The sequence below is a fragment of the Notamacropus eugenii genome, chromosome 6, assembly GCF_028372415.1.
Source record: "Notamacropus eugenii isolate mMacEug1 chromosome 6, mMacEug1.pri_v2, whole genome shotgun sequence".
Classification (NCBI taxonomy): Eukaryota; Metazoa; Chordata; class Mammalia; order Diprotodontia; family Macropodidae; genus Notamacropus; species Notamacropus eugenii.
This window is the reverse complement of record NC_092877.1, coordinates 291382987-291398610: the sequence shown is the minus strand read 5'-3', so window position 1 is coordinate 291398610 and position 15624 is coordinate 291382987.

Genomic DNA, 15624 nt, shown 5'->3' with positions numbered 1-15624 from the left:
AAGAAAGCTCAAATCCTACCTCCTGGAAGAGAACTTTCCTGATCTTCCTCCACTGCTAACGTTCCCATGAAATTACCTCTCATTTAGTGAGTAGAAGGATTTCGGAAAAACCTGGGAAGTCTTTCCTGAACTGATGCTGAGTGAAGGGAGCAAGACCAAGGACGATGTACAAAGTAACAACTGCATTGTTCAATGACCAACTTTGATAGACTTACCTCTTCTCAGCAATACAGTGATCTCAGATAATTCCAAAAGACTCATGATGGAAAATACTATCCACATCCAGAGAAAGGACTATGGAGTCGGAATGTAGATCAAATCATACTATTTTCTTGCTTTTATCTTCTTTCTCTTGGTTTTCCCCTTTTGTTCTGATTCTTCCTTCAAATCTTGACTAATGTGGAAATATGTCCAATAGGATTGCATAGGTATAGCCTATATCAGATTGCATGCCATCTTGGGAAGGGGGGAAGCCCTAGACAGAGGGGGATAAGAATTTGGAACTCAAAATCTTATTAAAGTGACTTTACATATAATTGGAAAAAAAATAAAATTCTGCTAAGGGGGGGGAGAAATTACTCCCCATTTACACTGTACAGATCCTATATTAGAATATGAGTTCCTTGAGGGAAGAAACTTCTTTGTTTTTCTTTGTTTGCCTTTCTCTGTACCACCAGCACTGATAGTAAGCATTTAATAAATGCTTGTTGACTGTTGTTGACTTGGGAGAGAAAAAATAAATTTTGCTAATGGAGAAACTGAACTATAGAGAAAATAAATGACTCACCCAAGATTGTACAATGAGTCATTTTCTCATTTGAATCTGACTCTTCCTTTAAAAAAAAAATTCTTTGGTGAAGATACTTCTCTCCTTTTCTCTCCAAAATTTTAGCTGTACTTCTTGGAGCTTCTTGACACTCTGGGGTTAGGTGACAGGCTTTGAAATGTAAATCATTGTCAAAAGCAGATGTTAATTTCTTTCTTTCATATAGGAATTTAGTAATCATTCAACTGTCCACAAATGTTAGCTATCCCCCCTAGTTCTTCTCTGATAAACAGTATACAAAGCAAGTCCTTGATCCAATATTACCCATGTATCCTATTGTATTGCCAAGGCAATATTCACAGCACTGGTGGTGACTATGAATATGCCAGCATAGTTCTCAATCGCAAAATATAAAAGACTCTCCATATAGAAGGCAGAAGAAAAACACAGTGTGGTAGAAAGACTTCTGGGCTTGTAGTAAAGGAGACCTAGATTGCAGCCTTGATGATTACTAATCAAGTGAACATGGGCAAGTCATTTAACTCTGCACCTCAGTTTTTTCATTTGCAAAACAGAGGCCTTGCAAGGTTATGTTAGGAAAGTGTTTTGTAAACCTTAAAGTGCTATAGGATTGTGAGTTATATTATTTCTCCTCTCTGTAGCATTACTCAGAATAGAGATCTGACTACTTGCCTTCATGGAGCAAAACGACAGATTGACTTTGAAAAGGCAGTCTGTGGTCTGAAGGACTTTACAGTCTAAAGGGGGAGACAATATACAAACATTTTGTACAAACATGAGGGATTGTGAAAGAGAGACAGAGACAAAGACAAAGAGGAGAAATTGGAGATAATCAACAGAGGGAAGACACTAGCATTAAGAGAGATGACCCTGTATAGGGCTCGATTTTTAGTTGGGGTTTGCAGGAAGTCAGAGAAGCCAAGAAGTGGAGATGAGAAGGAAGTGAATTTTAGGCACGGGGACCGAAAGTGAAAATACCCAAAATTGGAAGATGGAGTATCTTGTTCAGAAAATAGCAAGGAGGCCAGAAACAATGGATTAAACAGTATGAGGGAGTCATTGGTCTGACTCCGTGGTAATGTTGTTGTTATTGATGGCCATGGAAAATTATGAAACAAAAAGATAAAATAAAAAATGACCTTCAGTCCAATGTGGACCTCTTTTACTTCTGGAGTGATGGAGGCAGAGTAATAAGAGAATCAAAGGAAGCTAAGAATCACATTGTTTTTATATCATCAATTAACTTCAATTTACCTTTTTTTCTCTAAATATAACATCCTTGTCTAATGACCAAAAACTCTAGAGGAATTTTTTGATCATCTGACAAGGGGTCAAGGGATGACAGGTCAACAGTTAGAGTATTCACTGGTGCCCTTGTGATGTAAGGAAAAAGCAAGAAGGGCTTTGAGCACATTGTGAATGCTCTTTCTGGTGAAATTGTGGGAGGACATGGATAAGGATAACACAAGATGAGCAGTCATAGATAGACTGGGGTCAGCATCATTGAATAAAACTTCTAAATTGGTGCAATTACAAATCTATTTGAGTTTATAATGTTTATTTTGAACTTTTAGTTTACTTTCCTCACAGCAACGCTGAGAGTTGGGTAGTGCATATGTTACTATCCCCATTTTACATATGAAGAAACTGGTACCTAGATGACTTAGGGTCACAATGTGTCCAGAGGAAGGAAGTGCCAGATCTAAGGGACAGGATTAGAGCTCTATCTAGAAATACCAATGTCTATGGTAAATGATTAGATGAATGGGTGAAGAAGCAAGCATTGCCCAAAAATGTCCCCATCCCTGCTCCCACAAACTCCTCAGCCAGTGATACATCATTCTTGCCCTCTTTCAAAGTAAACTTTCTTCCCAATCAAATGAAGGAAGGAGGGGAGTGCAGTTCAATGCAGTAGTGGCAAGAAAAGGGAAGCAGGTCATTTCCCCTCCTTCTCCAAACTCCATTCCCAGTAAATCCTCTCTTTAGGGGACCATTTTCTCTCACCAATACCGTGGGGAGAAAGTATTCTCTGGCCTGAATTAGGGAGGCATTAAGTCCTTCTGAGGAGGCAGTGCACCTGCTCCCAGATCTCAGTGCTTAAGTTATAGCCCCAGCTCTCTCACCCTAGCTACTGCTCTAGACATACTCACAGAACAAGCCACAGAATTTTGAAGGTGAAATTCCTTTTGTTTTGTTTTGTTTTATTATTTTATTTATTTTCAGTGCTCCACAATCACTTCCATATAAACTAGATTTTTTCCCTCCCTCTACCTCCTTCTCCCCATCTCCCCCCTCCCTCCCCGAGATGGCATACAATTCTATATAGGTTCTACACATACATTCCTATTAAATAAACCCTTACCTTAGTCATATTGCATAGAAGAACTACAATGAATGGGAGAAATCATAAAACAAAGCAAAACATAATACAAAAGAAAATGATCTGCTACATTCTGTGATTGAATTCTATAGTTCTTTCTCTGGATGTGGAAGGCATTTTGCCTTAAAAGACCATTGGTAATTTTTTAAGTCCTTGCATTGCTGTGAAGATCCAAGTCTACCAGAAAAAAATCCTCACACACTATGGTCATTGCTGTGCACGAAGTTCTCCTGGTTCTGCTCCTTTCACTCAGCATCAGTTCATATAAGTCTTTCCAGGCCTCTCTGAAGTCTTCCTGTTCATCATTTCTTATAGCACAATAGTATTCCATTACATTCATATAAAACAATTTATTCAGCCATTCCCCAATTGATGGGCATCCCCTTGATTTCCAGTTTTTGGCCACCATAAAGAGGGCTACTATAAATATTTTTGTACATGTAGGACCCTTTCCTATTTTTACTTTCTCTTAGGTATGCAGTCCTAAAAATGATATTACTGGATCAAAGGGTATGCACATTTTTGTAGCCATTTGAGCATAGTTCCAAATTGCTCTCCAGAATGTTTGGAGAAGCTCACAGCTCCACCAACAATGAATTAGTGTTCCAACTCTCCCACATCTTCTCCAACATTTATCATCTTTCTGTTTTGTCATGTTAGCCAATCTGGTAGGTGTGATGTGGTATCTCAGAGTTGTTTTGATTTGCATCTCTCTAATCAATAGTGATTTAGAGCATTTTTTCATATGATTATAGATATCTTTAATTTCTTCTTCTGAAAACTGCCTGTTCATATCCTTTGACCATTTATCAGTTGGGGAATGACTTGTATTCTTGTACATTTGACTCAGTTTTCTATATAGTTTAGAAATGAGGCCTTTATCACAGATACTAGTTGCAAAAATTCTTTCCCAGTTTTCTGCTTCCCTCCTAATCTTGATTGCATTGGGTTTGTTTGTGCAAAAACTTTTCAGTTTAATGTAATTAAAATTTTCCATTTTGTACTTCATAATGCTTTCTATCTCTTGTTTAGTCAAAAATTCTGAAGGTGAAGATTCTTTAGAGAACATCCAGTCCATTCTTCTTACTATCAAATGAAGAAACCAAGACCCGTAGTAGTTAAATGACTTGTTCTAGGTCGTAAAGATAGTAGTAGAGTTAGAATGTAGGCAGGACCCTACTGGTCTTTCAGTGATAGCCCTTCTAAGCATGTCATTTACACACATCAATGTATTGTGAATAAACACAAACCCATGTACTCTCTGATTCTCAGGGCCCTCATCTCTAGATGTTGACTAACTTTCTAATGCTACTGTAAGGTCCCCCTTTGATGTCTCCATCATGTCATGGAGGAAAGCCTAGGCTGTTGAAGACTATGCCACAGAACACAAGCTCTGGCTGGTCCTGTCGATCTAGAAAAATTTCAAGTATGGGGCCAGTGATGAACTATATTCATGGACTGTATGCCTATGTTCTGAGTACCAACATAGCTAAGTTGAGAAGATAGCACCAGACTGGCCACAGGGTGATGATTTTTCTGGCTGTGGAAATTCATGAAGGTACTCTACTAAGTCATAGAATTGTCACCATCTGTATGACTGAGGAATCCAGTACATTCCCACATGGATTAATTTTTAAAGTATTCCTGACACATGGAAAATCTCTCCACTTCGAGGTAAGACTGTCCACATGCCCAGTTTCATAGAAAAGAGGTTTTATTTACAAACAAGGTGTAGAGTATGCTTTCCATTGAAAGATTTAGACATATAGGGAATCTTAGAGGCCATCAGAACCAAGCCCATCACTTCACAGATGAGGAAACTGAGGCTCAGAGAAGTTAAGTATCTTGTCAAGCATCATACAGATAATAAATATCTAAAGTGGGATTTGAATCCAAGTCCAGTGTCCTCTCCTCTAAACTATGACAAGAAGACAGATTTTACTATACAGAAACAGAGCAGTGTTATATCAAGTGATCTCATGAAGAAACAATACCACTCATTCTTGAAATACTAAAGTCATCAATGTGTGATTTCAGCATTGTGAGTTGCCCCCTAGCCAAACAGATAATAACCATTCCTCATCATTTCTGGATTGCTCAGCCAAAAAAATAAACCATCCCTAGTGACCAGTCTCCTAGGTTTCTCACAAAGTAAAACTGGCACTTGGAGGGGAGAGGTGTTAGACTTGTGATTCCATTGGTATGGAAGAAATAACTCTCTCTGTCAATGCATTTGAACACCCTCTCTACCCCTTGTAGTCTTATAAAATGGTTCTGGGGACACTGAGAGGTTAAATGTCTTGCCTAGAATCATACAACCAAAATATGTCAGAAGTAGAACTTGAGTCCAGATCTTTCTGGCTCCAACTTAGCTCTCTAAACACTGTGCCATGCTATCTCTAAGCATGACAGACATAGGATCTGTTCCATAGTCTATGCTCCCAGAGCCATTCTAATTTTGTAGGCTCCATCAGAACTCAAGCTCCTCTGGCAAACACCTCTGAGAAGTCAGGGATATGTCCACACTACCAACAGGTGTTGGAATAGAATGGTCAGAAAAACCATCTGCTGTGATATAGAGGGACCTCAAAGGGAAAATAAAATCCTGTGTCTTCATAATTTCCCTAAAGTCAAAGTATTTCTTTCTAAAATGCCACCTTCCAAAGGAGGACATTAGTAAACTAAAAAGCATACAGAGGATGACAACCAGGGATATGAAAGGCCTCACAGTCATGCCAATTGATTATTGGTGAAGTGTCTAACCTGGGGTCCATGTACTTGTTGTTTTAATATTTTATTTATTTAAATTATTTAGATATTTAATATTAATAAATAACTATATTTCATTATAATTGGTTTCCTTTGAAATTCTATGCATTTTATTTCATGCATTTAAAAACATTATTCTGAGAAGGGGGCCATAGGCTTTACCAGACTGTCAAGGGGGTTCATAATACAACAAAGATTAATAACTCATGGGTTAAGAGAAGTGTTTAGCCTGATATAAAAAAGAAATGGGATAGGGAGTCAGGATAGCTGCCATTTAATATCTGGGTTGGTGCACAGAAGAGAAATTAGATTTATTCTACTGTGCACCAGAAAGCAAAACTGGAAGCAACAAGTAAAAGTTACAAAGAGGGAAAATCAGAGTTAGTGTGAGGAAAGCCTTCCTAACAACTGGAGCAGTCCAAAAGTGGAAGGAGCTGCCTCCAGATACATGTGCTCCCCTTCACTGGTAGTCTTTAAGCAAAGGTTAGATGTCTACTTAAAATCATGAAGACAGAGCTTGGAAGGACTTTAAAGACCATCAAATCTAATTTTCCTTCTTTTTACTGATAAGGAAACTGAGGCGCAGAGAATTTTGGGTGACTTGCCCAGGGTCCAACAGACAACAAGAATCTGAGGTCAAATTTGAAATCAATTTTTCCAAACTCCAAGTCCAGTACTCTAGCCACTGTACCAGCTGTCAAGTAGATGAGAAGATTTTTTTTTCAAGTTATAATTGGACTAGGTAACTACTGAAGTGCTTCCCTAATATGGAATTCTATAATTCTACCTGAAGGAAGATCCTTCCCTGTGGAATGTTTCACAGTGAGGATTAAGGAAGAACACATTCATTCAATTTAAGCCTTGATATATCCAGAAGGTCGCATCTTTCCTCAGTATCTTTCAGTGATCCTTGGCTTTCACCACAATCTGCTTTGCTAGAACAATGCAGATTACCAACCCTCTTTTAAACAATAGTGGCCAGGCATCTACCTAGCTCAACCAGATCAGGCCTTTCAGAGTCAACCCGATGACTCCATCAGAATGGATGTTTTACACTTTCCCATCTGCTTTAGAGATTCTGGCTGACAGCGCATAAAGTTCAGAGAAAGGAAGATCATGTTTTATTATGCCATTTAATAATGCCATGAAACTATGTGCGCATCTGTTCAGAATCTAGAAGAAATGGAGCCTCTTGGAAACCACACTGCAGTTAATTGGTTCAACCTTCAAAAAAACATTTGGGTGCTTACTATGGGTGAAGAGACAGAAAAAGGAAAATCAGACATCAAACTTAAAAGACATTTAACTTTGCTTCCCATTTCTACTCTTTTTGGTCACTTTTCCCAGTAATTAGTGTTGGCAGAAAGAATATGAATGTGTTTGTAAGATAGAAGTTTAATTCCTTTTTTATGAAAGTCTTATGGATGCTTTTTTTTAAACATCCCCGAACCCTTCTGTTGACTCTACCACCCCTCAGAATCCTCTTTTTTAAGTACAGTTGAACAAAACAATCAACATATTGAAATTGTATGCCTCATTTTCATCTCCAGTTCCCCACTTGACTGCTTAGAGCCGTGGTACATGTCATCATCATGCTAAACACTTAATTCCTGATGAAGACTGATGAGATCAGGTCTCTACTCCCAGAAGGAGTTGAGATACACGAGCACAGGTATAGCTAGAGTGACGAATGAATCCATAGAGCAACCCCTGATCCTTCCTACTCATGATTGGTGTATTCAAGTTGTTTAAATCTGCTTCCCCAAGATAGGTGAATCATCCAATCTAATAAGCATATAGTAAGGGAATCTGATATGCAAAGTACAATACTAGAGACTTGGAATACAAAGGTGGAAATGAAGAACAATTCCTGTGTTCAAGGAGATTACATTGCTATATAAACAGATACATCAGAATAAGGAGATTACATTAATATATAAACAGATACATCAGAATAAGGAGAAAATTTTCTAGTGGCCAAAATAAAGAACATACCTAGAGTATGAGACAACCTCCAAACCCTCAGTTACCCCTACCTTGAAGAGCAGTGAGAGAGTGAGCCAGAACATACTCAATATAAAAATACCATGTTTTATTGGTACATTAATATTCCAAAATTTATTCAGTTATTTTCACAATGGAAGGATACTAACTTTGTTTCTAGGGTTTTGCTACCACAAAAAGTTCTGTTATTTATATTCTGGTATACGTAAGGTCTTTTTAACTCTGTCCTACTTGGGGGTTTGCATCCAGCAGTGAGATCTCTGAATCAAAAAAATTAATAGCTTAGTGACTTTTCTCACATCACTCCAAACCACTTTCCAGAATGGTTAAACTAATTTATAACTCCAGGAATATATCAATTCACTTATTTTCCTGTAGCTCCTCCAACATTGACTATTTTCATCTTTTGACATCTTTGCCAATTTGATGAGTGTGAGTTGTTTTGATTTTTCACTTCTCTTGTTATTAATGACTTGAAGCAATCTCTCATATGGTTGTTGATTTAAGAAGGAAGACTCTATTTGACTTTCTCTAAGCATGTCATCTCTTTGGGAGGGAACTAGGTATATGAACAGTTAGCAAGACTCAAGTTCCTTAAAAATGGAAATGAAATAGGATCATCTTCTCCTACTACAAAATTCATTTGGGTAGCATAAATGTTTGTATGATATAAATGAAAAGTGTCTGAATTACCTAATGTTAGATCATACACAAAAGGACACATACTAAATTTCAATGATGATGATTCTATATCAATCTCACTAATAAGTTTCTCTAATAATTATTATACTTTTAAACTTGCCAACACCTGGGAGTATCACATAGCTATGAGGATAGTATTCTTTTTATAGACTATGTGTTAACTTATTAAGAAAAGTCCAGGACACTGATTTTATGTTATAATCTTTCTTTTAAAAACCAGTGGCTTGGGTTATGTCGCATTCACAACCATATTGGTTCCACCTGTGTCAATACTCTGAGTACACCAGTTTTCAGAGAAGTCTTTCTGTACTGAAATTGTTGCCAGCTCCCAGTGCAAACAATTTCCATTGTGAACACCTCAGAATTCAGGCTAGACTTTAGAAAGCGTTTGAGGAAATATTAATAGTGCAGATTCAACTTAAAGATGAACCCTGGGCACATTCTTTTTCAGAGTGCCAGTTGTGAAACATATCCATGGATGTGTGTTGTGTGTCCATGCACGTAAACGTGAATATGTGGGGGGTGTGTGTGTGTGTCTATAAGGGACTGTCCCCTTGTTGGTTGCTGAAAGAACCATTGATTAAATCCGCTTGAGAAGTAAAAACCTCTCGCAGAAGAAGGCTTCAGGAGAGGGATAGACTCATTCTGAGGACTGCTTGGAAACCACGCCTCTTGTAAAGTCACCTGCGGACCCGTTTGAGAACAGGACAGAGAGCCCCCGAGACTTCACCCAGCAGCTCATCATACGACTCTTTTCAGGGGTTTGAAGGCCATAACTGACAGTCACAAATCAAATCACCTCTTGGGGACTGCGGAGAGATTAGAGGGGGTAAGGTCAGTCCTCCCAGACAGAAAAGTGGACTTCATTTTATTATTTTTTTTAGTGTAACCTAAGTTTGAGATGAGTGGCTGCTGGTCAAGAAAGCCAGATTTGAACTCTCACAAGCCAGAGAGAGCTGAGCAGATGGAGGCAGCAGGCAAGAGAAGAAAAAAGAAACTGACAGGCAGGCTTTGTAGCTGGAGGTGCTGTGTGATTGGAGGAGAGCGCCGCGGCTGTGGCAATGTGATTGGAGGACATCCTTGACTCGTTGCCCTCTAGCACCATCTACAGCCTGAGAGCGGAGATGCCGCTCACTAGCGCTTGGCTTGCGTTTTACTGCGCTCTCTAACCTAAGAGAGACAGGCTCCCCCACAGTTTTGCTGGCAGCTCTACTTAATCTGCTCTTAGCTAAAAGAGTTTAAGGGCTTTAATTCTTCGGAGGCAGTGCTACTCCCAGGTCTTGCAGTCATGCAAAACACCGGTTGAATATTTATATTGAAAATAGGGAAACTCAGGATCAGCAAAAAAAAAACGTTTTGCAGTTTCTTGAAAGCTCTCCAGCCCTGTCTCCTTTTCAACCCTGGCTCAGCTTATTGTCCAGCATCATATATCCTCTTCTATAGGGGGCCCATTCAGATACGTGCTGGAATCTGGGCAACAGACATTTGTCATTCATTTGGTATTTTCTCTGAATGGACCCCCCATAAGTGAGTGATTACAGAGCCCTGTACAAGGCTCTGCAGGGGCTTGGGGCTTGAAGGAATTAACATAATATCATCTGCAAAAGGGAGTAGTAGCTCACCAGCCACAGGGAATCCTTCCTCGGGCCACACTCTGCTCTGGATCTCCTGCGTCCTAGTGGGATGAGCGTTTTCTCTGGCTGTCCCCCACGCCTGAAATGCTCTCCCTCCTTCCTATGCACTGCCTACTGATCTCCCTAGCTTCCTTTAAATCCCAACAAAAACTCCATCTTGTACTGGAAGTCTTCCCCAACTCTTATTAATTCAAAAGGCCCTCCCTCTGTTAATTATTTATTTATCCTGTGTATAGCTTGCTTTGTATAGAATTGTTTGCACATTGTCTCCCCATTAAATATGCTCCTTGAGAGTAGGGACTGTTTTATGACTCTTTTTACATCCCGAATACTTAGCACAGTGCCTGCCACATGGCAAGTGATTGATAAAAGTTTATTGATTGATTGATTGATTGATTATGCCTTACCCGATGTTTACTATCAGAAGGTTATTAAATAGGGTTGTTTCTTTTGTCTGGGAGCAGCTAGGTGGTGCAGTGGACAAAGGTTGGACCTGGAGTCAGGAAGGCTCCTCTTCTTCAGGTTAAATCTGACCTCAGACACTTACTAGCTGTGACACTCTGTGCAAGTCACTTGACTCTGTTTGCCTCAGTTTTCTTATCTGTAAAATGAGCTGGAGAGGGAAGTGAGATACTATTGTGCTGTAAGAAATGAGCAGGTAGATTTCAGAAAAATCTGGAAGGATTTACCTGAACTGATGCTGAGTGAAGTGAGCAGAACCAGGAGAACATTGTACGCAGTAACAGCAACATTGTTTGATGACTGACTTTGATAGACTTAGCTCTTCTCAACAACACAATGCTCTAAGACAATTCCAAGACTCATGATGGAAAATGCCATCCACATCCAGAGAAGGAACCACAGAGCCTGAGCACAGAGCAAAGCATACTGTTTTCACTTCTTTTGGGGGGTTTTTTCCCTTTTGTTCAGTTTCTTTTTTTCACAATATGACTAATGCAGAAATACGTTTTGCATTATTCCACATGTATAACCTATATCAAATTGCTTGTTGTCTTGGGCAGCAGAGAAAGGAGAGAGGCAGGAAGAAAAATTTAGAATTCAAGATCTTTTTAAAAATGAATGTTGAAAATTTTCTTTACATGTAATTGGAAAAAATAAAATACTGCTAAAAATTGTACAAAGAAAGCGAATCTGAATAAGAAAAACACAATATTGCTGTTACTGTAAAAAAAAAAAAAAAGAATAGGAAAAGAAAAAATTCAGAAAACCGCACTGCTTGTTTCCATTACAACTTTTTTTTCTCAACTTGGCCCCATCCTTCTCCTCCTCACTAATCAATTCTGTATCCCACTCTCTATAGCAACCATTCCAAATGTTATTTCTCTTCAAGCATTCCACAGCACCCCTTCTCCAGCTCCCTTCATTAAGGATTTCATCTCACACCTCACCAAATAATCAAGGCCATTGACCAAGGATGCCCTCTTCTTTCCTCCACCTCACCTCACCTCACTTGGGCCTGTAGAGTGATCTCACAAGTCCAAGAACTCTGAAAGTCCTGGGTTCATCGATTGGAGGTGAGTAGCAACCAGAGAAGATTGAAATTAAACCTGGCCAGCCAGCAGACATGGCCTTTGAGATGACAGCGTAGAGATGAGGTGAAATGTAACAGTGACTGAAGTCATGACAATATTCCCAAAACTGCTTTATGTTTCTTAAGGGATTTAAATATCAACTTCCTGAGGGGATATAACAATACTAAGAAGTTAATGCTTTGCCTTTCCTTTAATTCATCCTTGTGTTTTATGTTTAGCATTATTTTTGTGTTTAGGACATAAATACCTCTCACAAGTTGCACACTGAAAAAAATAAAACAAATTGTACATTGAATTTTCTATTCCTCTCTTTTTGGGAGACATTTCATAGGATCTAAAACCTAGACTTTAGGAAATTATCCCCAATGCAGATATATGATGAGTCAAAGAGTGTGATAAAGATATAATGACCTTTCTCATTAGGAGTTTGGCTCCTCCAGGGTGGAAGCTAGTCCAGGTACCATGTGTATGGGTCCAGAATTGAAAAGAGCTTGTCTTAGGGAGGCGTTGGTAACACAGCCAGTATGTGCCAGAGTCTCGCCAACTGCAAGATCAGGTCTCCAATTACTAGCTATAGCACTAACCTATGGGCTGGCATCTTTTTTATTTCATGGTAATGTTTGCTGTTCATTTTAATTTAATTTCCCTAATAGAACAACGGTCAGGACCACACACAGTGTCTCTGCCTGACCTATCCCTCACTAGAGTGACCCTGAGCCTTCATTTCCCCATCCTGTATTCCCCTGCTCCCAACATCCCCAGAGAGACTCCTAAAAAGTGAGAACTATAACTTACACATTTTGTATTTTGCATGATTCCTAACACAGCACCTTGTCCAAGAAAGGCCCTCAATAAACTGCCTAATGAAGGAATGAATGCATGCAAGACCAAGGAATAAAGTCTTTGGAGGAGACACAGATTCCAGAGTAAGAGACAGAATCCACTTTCCTGTCTTATCCTCCCTCTTTCCAAGGTACCCTATCTTCAATCTGAAGCTTCCCTTATGAGACCAACTCCTGTGCTAATACTCAGGGCAGTCACACTGACTTCATTATTCATTTCTACCCTCAAAACACACACACACACACACACACACACACACACACACACACACACATACACCAATTCATTTCATTCTCCAGTCAGAACAGCTTTGTATTGGCAAACTTCTCAACTTCTACCTGCCCTAGAGGATGTGAACCAGTGACCTCAAGATGAAAGACTCCATATCCCATTACCAAATTCTCTAAGCCACCTAGCTTCCAACAGCAGGTTTTAGTTATTTCCAAATATCAATAGATATTATTATTATTATTGGACATATTTTTCTTTTTTCCTTTGTGATATTGGTAAGAATGACCTCCTGTCCCAAATCGTAGCTATCTGACATGTCATTGTTCTATTTTATTAATATCTTAACATGTATGTTGCATCTTAATTTTTTAATGCTCTTAATATCTCATTTCTTCCTTGATTCAAGCCTGTAAAGTAGGTCGTACAACTATTGTTATCTCTATCTTACAAATGAGGAAAATGAAGTACGGAGAGGACAACTGACTTGTGTGAAACAGAATAAGAATTAAAATTTTAAAATATTTCTTGGGCTCATGTAATATGCATGCTATGTGTTTTGGGGTGTAACAATAAAATATAGTCATTAACCTCAAGGATCCTCTAATTATTCATTCATTCAAAACCACAGCAGGCAATGGAAATAGATCCAGAGAACGCTAGAACCAAGGATGCTATGATTATTTTTTTCTATCTCTGTCTAAACAAAACTATTCCCTCATCTCGCTGAAGTTTCAACCTCTTTGTTAACCCATTGTACCCAGTTTTGTTAATAGGGTTATCAACCTCTTGATTGTAGGGTCTATCACCCTTTACATGTGACTTTCCCAAGGTCTCTTCACTCAATAAATTACCTCCACTGAATTTGCCACCCAGGATCTCCTAAAGAGATTTTTATTCTTTACAAAGATGGTATGACAGAGTTTGATTCCATGTATGCTTCTGTACATTGTCCATCAGGTGATCCTTTCTTTTTTTCTAATATTTTTATTAAAATTTTTGAGTTCCAAATTCTATCTTTCCATCCTTCCTTTTCCTCCTCCTTCCCTGAGATGGTAAGCAATTAGATGTAGATTATACATATGCAATTATGCAAAACATTTCCATATTAGTCATTTTGTACAAGAAGATTTGAATAAAAGTCTGGTCATGAAGAGTTGGACACATACATAGATTAGACAGAAAGTAATCTTGGTGCAAAAGATTGGGTTAGAGGTGGGAAGGAAGACTGTCTCCTTTAAGAAGTGAGACTTAAAATGAGTCTTGTGGTAGTAATGAGGGAGAACATTCTGGACATGAGGACCAGCCAGTGAAAACACACAGATCCAGGAGATAAGGTGTTGTAAGGAACAAGAAGGTGTGTGTTGCTCGATTTTTGCTGTTTGACCTTCATTTTCAAAGAGGACAAATGATATTACAGGGCGATGTCATTAATTTGTGTGTGAATTGGATTTAAGTGACAGTCGTCAGCCTCACTCTCTCCTAGAGTCATCAAAGTCCAGTGGAAAGATACAAATCAGGACAACTGGTGACTTTGATGTCTGATCAAGCTCCAAGCGCTTCATGGTGGCTACTTCATAACCACTGGAAAAAATTATCCTCATCAGCCTGTTTTGTTGGGGGGAAATCTTCACATGCTTGGGGTAGATATCCTTCTAACTCATTGATGGATTTGAGGCCTGTCTGCTGAGATGGTTTTATTGTGGTGTAGCTGCTGTACACACTACAAGTTCTCAGAGCCACAGGTGAGAGTTGGGTGACTGGTTGGACATCAAAGGTGGATGAGCAGCCCTGAAAAGGGTTCAACTCCTCATACCAGAGGTGCTAGGAGTGTAAGATTAGAAAGATAGGAAGGGGCAAAGTTATGAAAGGCTTTAAATACCCCCCAAAAATAATTTTATCTTGGAGGTAAGATAGTTCCTGGAGTTTACTAAATAGGGAGTAGTGACATGGTACAAATTATACTAAGGAAAATCACTTTAGTAGCTGAGCAGAGGATGGATTGGAGGGGGAGAGATTGAAGACATGTAGGTGATAAGAGTCTACATCAGGCTGGTGGCTGTGTGAGAAGAGAAAGGGGAACATAAAACATGTTGTAAAGGTAAAAATAAGATTTCACAATTAATTGCATGGTTGGGGTGAATGAAAAGAGAAAAGTGGATAATACTGAGGTTGTGTGATTGAGGGACTAGGAGGTTGATGGGATCCTCAAAAGTTATAAGGAAGATTGGAAGAGGAGAGGATTTGGGGGAGAAGAAAGATAAAGAATTCTATTTTGGACATGTTGAATTTGAGGTATCTTTGGGATATCCAGTTTAAAACATCCAAGAGACTGTTGGCCATGTGAGACCAAAAGTCAGGAGAGAGGTTATGACTAGATCAAGAGATTTGGAAATTATCTTTATAGAGATGATAATTGAATGCATAGTCACTGATGAGATCACCAAATGGGATAGCAAAGAACAGTGGTTCTTCAAGTGTGCTCTAGGGACCCTTGGGGGTCCTGAGACCCTTTCAGGGTTTTCATGAGGTCAAAACAATTTTTATAATAATACTACAATATTTTACTTTCTAATATGGTAGATATTGATAGATATAACCACACAAACAAAAACTCTTTAGGGTGATCAATAATTTTAAGAGTATGAAGGGGTCCTGAATCCAAAAAATTTAAGAATCACTACAGTAGAGGTATCAGAAGAGTGAGAGGCTGAAGAGGATAAT